The 10,302-nt window shown below is 33.3% G+C and overlaps 1 protein-coding gene and 1 long non-coding RNA gene across 2 annotated transcripts in view; one reads left to right on the top strand and one right to left on the bottom strand.

Annotated features, from left to right (window-relative positions):
- The window catches only part of LOC127859396 (membrane progestin receptor gamma-like), a 418,822-nt gene that overhangs the window by 353,097 nt on the left and 55,423 nt on the right, over window positions 1–10,302 (top strand). The gene's annotated exons all lie outside the window — the stretch shown is intronic.
- Window positions 3,140–3,702, bottom strand: LOC127859412 (uncharacterized). Its single transcript, XR_008039364.1, has 2 exons — window positions 3,602–3,702; window positions 3,140–3,268 (listed from the first exon to the last, which is right to left on the bottom strand). It is a non-coding gene; the product is annotated as an uncharacterized LOC127859412 (long non-coding RNA).

Here is a 10,302-nt window from a genome sequence, read left to right on the forward strand (position 1 = left end):
GTGTGTGTGTGTGTGTGTGCGTGCGTGCGTGCGTGCGTGCGTGCGTGCGTGCGTGCGTGCGTGCGTGCGTGCGTGCGTGCGTGCGTGCGTGCGTGCGTGCGTATGTGTGTGTGTGTGGTGTGTGTGAAATCAATACATTGTAAAATATGTTGATCTTTCTATAAAAAAGGACAGTTGCAGAGAGACAGAGAGACAGAGAGAGAGACAGAGAATGAGAGAGAGAGAGAGAGAGAGAGAGAGAGAGAGAGAGAGAGAGAGAGAGAGAGAGAGAGAGAGAGAGAGAGAGAGACAGAGAGAGAGAGAGAGAGAGAGAGAGAGAGAGAGAGAGAGAGGAGATCTTAATGTAAATATTCAGTCTTTAAAAAATGCGACACTTTTAGTTTAATCGAAAAGTATTTACTTAAACTACATTTTTGTATCAGATTGCTTCTGGTACAGGGTGCAGAATCAACGGGGTTATCAGGGTTTGCACACGGGCTAGACAGAATTTTATCACACCGTTAATAACTTTTTTTTGCAAATATCTCAAGTTATTTAAATTAATTTGCAAAATCTATAGTGCATAAAAGACAGTTTTCTTGCATTTTGTGCCGATATCTTAAGGTATAAGAATAAATCCTTGAATAAGTCTGAAATCGGTGACAAAATTTCACGTTGCGTGATATATAACCGTGTTTTATGAATGCAGTAAAAATGGATTTTTGAACAAGAACACATGCTTATTAAATTAAGTAATTCTGATGTATTTCAAATTGCCATACGCAGCATAAAAATCTGTCTTTTATGCACTAGCTGAAATTCTTAAGAAAACTTTATTACCAAAAATATTTGAAATAAAGCACCACTTACCGTCGTCTTCAAATTCATTAAAGTTAAAAGGTGGAACCCGAGAAATGTCACGTGATCCTGCACCCTGGATAAGTAATTGTAAGCCATTTTATAGCAAAATCAGCAACAATTAAAAATCAAAGTACTGACAGTACTGGCGTGGCGATGCTTTTGAAGAGGAATGATAAAAAAGCATCAATTTAAGTTTATATACATCACCACAATTGTGTATGTAGGTACGAAAAGTTGGGTACGAATCGAAATTTTGGTACGAAAATTTTTGGTACGAAAATAATATGCAAAATAATTTGGGTATGAAAACAAATTTGGATACCAAAAAACAATTGGGTACGAAAAAACAATTTGGGCACGAAACAAAATTTGGGTACGAAACAAATTTTTGTTGGAAACAAATTGGGTACGACAAAAATTGGGTACAAAACATTTTGGGTACGAAAAGAGGACTGGAACCGAGCTGCCTTTACCTTTATCAATGATAATCAGCGAGGTATGCCAATTGAGAAAATGTAGCTAACTCAATCGGGCTGTTTCGGTCTTTTACATAGCTCGCCATTGTGAGGAATGTTTTATTACATGGTATGATAACTTAGAGGAGCTGCTTCGCTGAAGCAGCATCGTCAACAAGGTTTTCTTTTCTTTTGACATATTGAAAAAATGAAAAGCTTAGTATCTCAAATTTGACAATGTTCTGTAATATCAATAATTTAACACAAAAAGATTTAAATATTACTGGATATCTTCATTGATAAGGTAAGTATTTATATTTGAGTTTAATATCTACTAATTTATAGCGACACATTTTCGTTAACTCGTTCGAATGCAATCTGGTCGGAAGGCCTAACTAATATAATGATGATTCTGGAATTTATTTCAATTTTTGATTTAATGTTTGTTAAGATTGATGAAATGTTTATTTCCAATCTATTGGTAAACGCCATGGCGCACGTATATACAACTTGTTGTCAACCGGCGATTTTGACATGAACGCATGACATTGATTTCCTTAATCATATTACTATGATATCTTTCAATTTAGCTGGTCAATTTTTAATTGAGCATGTATTTTTGTTTGAGTTTGTTTAGCATAATCTTTTATAATTGTAGGAAATAATTAATTTTATTTTCAGACTGACTATCTACATGTATTTGATTATATGACGTATATTAATTGAGTAATAAGTAATATAAATAGATGGCTATAATTTGAAACAAATGGTTTGACTGTACGACTCCACATATGTGAAGCCACTGAATTTTGGAAACTCAATTTTTCAAGTTTATACGTAAGTAATACTTGTGTATGGCCTTATACAATTTACATTCAGGGAATTACCGGGTGCCTCAGCACCCGTGCCAACAACTAACCGTACCTTTGCCCTGAACATATAGTTAGTCCTAGCAGCCCGTGCTATTTACTTATTTTATTAAAAGTTGAGTTTTTATTTCGAGTAACTATCACTTGTACCCTGCTACGCCCATGACATATACGCGATACATAACTCTTTGAAATTCACTGTTTAATGTGTTTGTCTATTTGGCAAGGTATTTATTTGATAATGTGTTCTTTCGTCAATGTCAAGCAACCACGCCACGCAGTTATAAGACTTCATTATATTTTTACTGCAAATGATAAAATATTGAAAATGATTGGGGGATGATATCTCTTGTCTTTCTCTCTAACCAACCTTGGTACTTCGTTTTGAATATAACACAACCATTGAATTCAAATATGTTGTCAACTTCGTCATGTTTAATCATTATGAAGAATCGAAGATACATAGCAGCACATATAAATTGCACCGTTAATGCTAACAAATACAAATTTTAATCAATTGGAATACGTTACATTTAATTATTATCAAATACGATAGTTCTTTTGTCCACACGACTTTGGTCTGATCAGTCGAACTTAGCCAATATGACTTTCGGACAATAATGGTACTGATATAGCCCAACAGTCATTGGAGCTCGTCAACTTGACACAAACGGTACTTTAAAAGCAACCTGTCGTAAGAACACTTCCCCGGACGTGTTTAAAATATAAAATACTGTTTATGGCATTTATGCATATGACAATTAACAGAGCATAGAAGTGTTTTTATATACGGGAATGAATCGAATTGTTAATAATGCAGTCTCAGTAGCAGTTTTGGTCGCTGCAATTGAAACTGCTGCGGGTTCAGTTTTGTTCCTGTATGTTGTGATGGCGGTGGTTTAGGGACAGAATTCTAGAAAGACTACGGAAACAAATGTTGCATTATTTACGAACGAAAAATAAATCAAGATAAAACACGAGCAACAAACTTTATTTTGTCACACAAATGCTTAAACATTAAAATGTGTGGGTCTTCAGTTTGTAAGTGCCGTTGATGTAACGATGGTTATCCCTTGATTCCGTGTAGAATGCTCGACACACACGCTGAAATATCAAGATAACTTGTGTTTTAATGCATTAGTATGTGGAAAGCATCAATGAGAAAAATACCGACCAAAACACAGCTTATAAATGGATGAATTTAATGATTACTTTTTGAAAGTCAGAAAAGCTTCATTATCTTGTTTTTATTCTCTTACGATAAGGTATAATTTTTAATGTAATCTTATATTGAAACCGTATGTTTAAATGTAAACATACTTCGTGCCAATTGTTTATTATGCAACGATATCATGAACGTGTGTTTCTACAGATACACACCTAAATTCTTATCTCCGAAATGCCAAGCGTTTAAATTACGAGATAAAAGGTACTCACGAGCGTTCGTTTGCGGGACACGTGGACATTCTGCCAATCTCATACCAAACACGTTCATTAAAAACATGTCAATATTTTTCCACACGACCGGAAGTGGAAACTGCTCACGTGTCAGAATTTCTAGCCATGGATCAGCGCACTGGTTGGCAATCACTGAGGGCTTGGTGCAGCCCCATAGGATGAAGTATGCATTTGGCTCAAACCCGATCACTACAGCCTCGCCAGTCAAAACATCACCTGTTCGCAGATGTTTAACGTTTTGTTAAGGATGTATTGTATTAGTATGTATTGGATACTAATGTATTGCAATATTTTGTGCATATTACGTTTCAATATTCAATCGCTTGTTTAAATTCGTTTATGTTTGGTTATTTGTTATTTGTATTTACGTTTTTTATATTTTTTTAACAATATTATATCGTAGCAATATTAGTCATAGGAAATAACATTTTTTCATTGCATCATAAAAACACACGAACAAGAGCGCATATTAAATACTTTGTTGCTGTTGAATATAACATTAATTACACATTTAAATTGCAAAGGGTGTCTTACCAATGGGGTCTGTAAGGATGAACTTTCCTGGCATAGGTTTAGAGGAGACCAGTGTGAAGGGAACATGTGTACATGTCCCATGCGACCTGTGAATCAGAACCACTTGATGTCATAATGAAATTACGTCCCTGTCATACAAACAAACATACGCTCAAAAGCATATTTCATGTAACGAAATGCCAACTTGAATGATGTGATAAAGTCAATTTATTAAATGAAAATGTAAAAATATAAAAATGTGGAAAATGTGTTTGTGTTTCCTTGTATTTGTTTGTTTTATAGTATACTTATCATGATAATATTTCAAACCCTTAGTTAACCAGTTTGTTTTAATCAAAAGGCTCGGAACTTAGATACTGTGGAATAAAATGACAAAAAAATGCGTAGTCACTTTAGTTAAGCTAGGAAACTTAAACATATTTAATGTAAGTATTTAAATATCCCTACCATAATCAGTAAATGCTATAAATTTGGAATAGCCATACTATGCATTTTTAATTATTATTCGTTTATTATGATTAATTTGTTCATCATAAAGAGGCGTCAAAGTTTTTATTTATGGCTTTAATTTATGGTCTTATCTCATCAGGAAACATAGCTATGTGTTTTAACTAATTCCATACAAATATTATTTATTTGATGTAAAAAGCAAAATATATTTTAACATAGGTCTGAAGATTGTTAAGTTTGTAACGTTATGTTTTAGTTTAAAACTTGAATATACTGATATTTTTTACTTACATTAAATGCATTCCAAAAGTTTTTCATTAAACTTTTGAAATTCAGAGTTACAATCAACACATGTATCAGATAGGACACTTTCAATACTAAATTGTGTAAATCGTATAACAAATGAAGCATGTAGCAAAACAAAAACAACCTTTATTACCACCACGCAGTTTATTACTAAGTTTTAAGTATTCGACATGATTGTAAAAACAACCAATAGAAAAACAAAAACTTAACAACTGCACTGCCTAAACTGCTTAATGCCGAATCTCCCACTTTTTCCAAATGTATTGATATACACTTAAAAAAATCAATATTCATTAACCAGTTTTAAAACCATACACTTCATGTCATCATCACACATTTCAACGACGTACATTGTATGTCCATGAGACACAACCTGCAGCCTACCTCCAAACGTCGTTCGCGTACGTGATACCGGGTTTTGCGCCGGGGACAATGTTGGTCTGCCAATCAGTGAAATCTGAGGATCCCTGCCAACTGCACGGAGCAACGTGGGACTGTATAAACCAGGGACCCAGCAGCTGTACACAAGTAAACATTATACGTATGTGTTCTATGAATGTGGACAAATCTCAATACGTTACCATATATGCTGTACATGTATGAACTATCGAACAGTAGAATTCGTGAGACAAGACTCTTATAAATATACATATACGATGAACATTAACAATAATAATTAATTTGATGCTTCAGTAGTATAGTAATATTCCGCAAGGTTTTATTGGGTCTTTGCTTAAATTTACATTAAATATTTACATTATATTATATGCAAATTTAATTCACATCACATTCACGTCCTATACTTAAAACAAATTATATGGTATTTACCCCTGCAGCGTCCAGAGCGGACACGGGACGAGGGCGACCTTTCAGGCGTGATGCCGAAGAATTCGCTTCTATCATCAGCAAACTCAGTCCGCAAAACGCCAGACACAATAAACACCTGCATATGACGTTTGACACTGTTATATTTATTTTGGCTTGTTTTTAAATGTGATTCATAAGAAATTTATTTGCAATAATTGTACAGATTGGAAATAAGCATCCGTTGTTGAGCTTAATAATTATATTCATTTCTTTTACAGATGTAATAATCGTCATCAACCAAATGTAAAGCTTTCTAATGCTGATACGGATAGTCCAAATATAAATATTTTGTAAAAAGATATAATAATACAATCACAAACCTCAATAAAGATGACATGATGCGTTTCTAGCAGTATACCGCAGCAATCTATCAGACAATATATGCAACCTGTGCCTGTAAGATGAACACTTATATACGCGTGTTACGACATCGGAAAAAATTACTCATACATGCACTTTTGTCATGCTCCAGTTCTTGATAAATGTTAATTAAGACATAGCGTGTGTTCGTTGTTTGTTTAATGCCAAATAAGAATGGCAAATCAATTAAAAAACAGCTAAGTCGAGTTTGGTAAATTTTAAAATACTACGTACTGTATGCTAATTTAATTCTAAGTACTTTAATTGGTCTTCATTTAACTGCTAATTTATATTAGTTTGTTTTTTTATAAAACGTTGTTTTCTAGCTTTTAATGTATGCTTCAATTCAAAAGTACACGAGTTTTTTTTTACTTACGTCATACAGTGTTAGTTGTTGAATTGTTCGCCCTTAATATTCGCTAAAGCTTATTAATTCATCAAGCTGCATACGTTATTTTCAGGTAAAATAAAGGAGGATATTTTGTAAATAACCTTTTCGTTTAAACGGAGCATAACTCAACTAAAATGTTACGTTCTGTCATATAAAAATACAACAAAGCAACATTAGTAATCTTCTACGAGTGTTTAGGTTTCACATAATTACTGTCATTTCTTGTCGTGTTAAGTATCAACCAGTTTGTCTTCCTTTCTAGCGTTATTTTGAATATTACTTTTATACGCAAATTTAAATTATTTACTCGTATCATGCCTATTATTCTTATTCTGCCCAAAAGTGCACTTAAAGTGCAAACTTGAAAAAAAAGTCTAAAGGGTAATGATTTCTCCCAATGACAATTGCACATTGTGATCTCAATATAAATGATCACATTAAAATGCAATTAAATGTTACTTTCATCTTTGAGTTATCAAAGACAACATACCAATTACATTTAAATACGTGTTGTGTAACATTAACATAATACATCATCATTATGTAGTAAATCACATGTGTTTTCTTATGTCGATGCAAAGGAATCAATATCTAACGTTTTCCATTTTACATAAATTCGGACGTTTAATTTTTTTATTTTTTATTTTTATTTTTGAGTAAGCATGTAAAACTGTACCATTATATTCCAAAGTGTGCATCTACTTGTTCTAAATGTAATCATTGATTGCTGACCAGGTATATCGAGGTTTAAGTTGTTCTGTTACCATTAAAACCAATTTCTATGCACAACATAGTGACGCCATTTCGGATGAGTTTTCTCATTATGAGGCTTGTCGCATAAGCACTAAAAGTCTTAGGACACGCCACATTTAATGATAACAAGAATGACCAACTTCCAGTTATACAATTATTAATTAGTATTGACTTTTAATCATATAAATGTTCGATAAGCTTTAAACACACTTTATATAGATATTAATCCGTTCCAAATTTATATTTGTTAACTAATATGCAGAACAACAACAGTAGAGATTTGCTCATAAACGCAGCGTCGTCATGCAAGAATGATATGTTGTCGTTTGCTTTAATTCCACCAACAGATGCCAGTTCGTAAGTTTCGATTATATGTTCTTATCGATAAGAAGCTGACTTGATTATCTCAGCATGGTAAATTCAAACGAGTTTTCGCGTCTTCATACTAAAATGATGTGTTATGAAGTAAAGAGTAGTATGCTATATTTTGGTTGAGTCGTGGGTAATTTTCGTAAATGTGTTACATCTCAAATATATTATAAATGTATCATATCACCGCATTGATATCTGCCTGATATAACGTTGCCTGATATATTTTTATATCATGGTCAACAGGAAGTTCTTACATCAGTCAATGTTTGGAGTTACGTGGGATTTGCAATAAAGTCAACTATTTCTATCAACATGAATCAGATTCAACAAAACAAACAATTTGATACCAAGAACGTGCATATTTTATTCTAGTTTAAAGTCATAAATCACAAAAACGTTTTATTTTTCAAAATCACCACAGCCCGCACTACATACGTTAAATGACGTCATCAATGGGACAATAATTCTTAAATATCGATATAGTCATTGCACTCGCAAGTGTTACACAGAAAGTCAAGACAAATGATAACTGTATGCTAATCCTCAACTATTTAAACAAACGATTTAACACGCTTATGTCAATATTGTCACCATCATCAAAATGTCAATTTCAATACACATCTCCAAAATGGCGTCTCCAAACTATTCGGTGAAGTATGTTCTTCGATTAAATTTGTCGCTGCAGTCCATTCCTGATCTCCAATTCAAGGCGTTTAAAATTAAAGCGGGTGTACTTTTCCCATTCGTAGTGCAAACAACTTATTTTCTCTTTACGATGTTTAAAATAAGCGATTATTCGTGTCGTCTTTTCGAACGCCGTTGCTACATGTATGTAAACGTGTAAAAGCCGGATCAGCAAAATCAGCTTACAATTTAAATATAAAAAAGTGGATTGTTTTGCAGATGTTTAGGAAAGTATAGTATGATAAACAGAAAAACAGGCTACTGTCCCATCGTTTTGTAATATATCAGACCTCGCCGTTATATTATTCTAAGCATCGCCTGATACAAAACGATGAGACAGTAACGTGTTATTCTCTATACATTAAAATGAATCATTACACAAATAATTAGTAACCTTTTTCTTATGATTTCTTGCATTTTTTCCACATGTTTATCGCTGTTTACATCAAAATAATCAAATGTGTTGACTGTGTCAAACCGGCAAATTGAAAGTAATGTTCTTGTTGAGTCGTGGGTTTTGATTGGCTGTTCCAATTTCAAGATTGGCATGCTGTAAACACTCTTAACAAAGGCATTGCAGATGAAGTTACTTTCTTGGGTGATTACCATTAGCAAAGAACACAACAGTGACAAGTTTATCGTGATTTTTTTATAACAAATTATAATCAACTTCGTGTTTTTTAAGTTAACAACTCTATCGTATTAAGCATCACAATCAATAGACATATAAGCATAAATAAAAATGTCCAAAATGAAAAGACGATTTAAAGCGTCCAATTAAAAGAAATGTTATTGCTTTTTGTTGAAGTATTGTGAATTGTATCTAGGAAAGTAAAATGAATTGCACATTTCACTAGCTCGATAAAAACTTTATTTTCTTACTTTACTGAGAAAAATAATGTAGAATGCCGCCCACAGGAGAGATCAAAAGAACACGTTCCTGAAACGTACCACTGTCACCAATTTTTCACCGAATCTCTCTGTTTAATTCAAACACGAATACTTTTTGCATTATATTTTGCCCCATTTAAATTTAGAAAGATTGTCAAAGGCAATTAGAGGTAAATACATTGACGTTTTAGAAATATTCTTTGGTAGCATATTCAGTCGTATACAGGAATTCAAGGGAAAGTCCCCCGAGCTTTACCTGTTGTAATTAAACAAATTGTGCCATCACGAACAGTAACATGTCATGTTTTCCCATACAAACTGGAAGTAAACAAACAAGTGTTAACGATCACAATCATCGATACGCCCACAGACCTTATCAATATCGTTATAATTGGGCATCCTTTTCAGCGTCCCATGAATAATAAATAAATAAATAGCCCAAGATAAGTGATGAGATGTTGATTTGAAGCATATTTACCAGATATTCAGAGTGCAATTAGACATAAACATTTACAGTTAAACTGAAAACTAAATAGAAAAGCGAGAAAAAGACACACTAGTACAAATACTAGTTCAGAAACATAGGGTTTTCTCAAACGTATTTGTAACTTAAATACAGATGTTTAATTTTTAGCATAGGTGCGTTTACGCACCTATGCTTATGGTATATACCACATTTCGAAAATCCACATCGATCGGTTACCCATTATGAAGCCTTACCTGATCAAAAATCAGACGAAATATCTATTTAATTTAGTATATGGTCATTCTTACATTTTGTTTTGGAAACGTTTTTCTAACGTTTTCTTCCAAGAATATTGCTGACACCGTTTTTAGTGAATTTTTCTAAGACCGTTTTATGTCAAAAAATCTTCTTATAACCTAAAACAAATTTCGTTCGAAAAACAATTCTATCTGCACTATAAATCTCAACCTCCTACGCAGTGGCCTCCCTTATACGAGAAGTTACTGACCGGGCGAATCAAGGGAAGTAACTGCTGTGAGGAGTTTCTATAAAAATCTGCATTCAGAAATCTGTATTCAGAACTCAATCTGTTGTGCACGTCTGCAT

The sequence above is a fragment of the Dreissena polymorpha genome, chromosome 15 (genome assembly GCF_020536995.1).
Source record: "Dreissena polymorpha isolate Duluth1 chromosome 15, UMN_Dpol_1.0, whole genome shotgun sequence".
In the NCBI taxonomy this organism is placed as follows: domain Eukaryota; kingdom Metazoa; phylum Mollusca; class Bivalvia; order Myida; family Dreissenidae; genus Dreissena; species Dreissena polymorpha.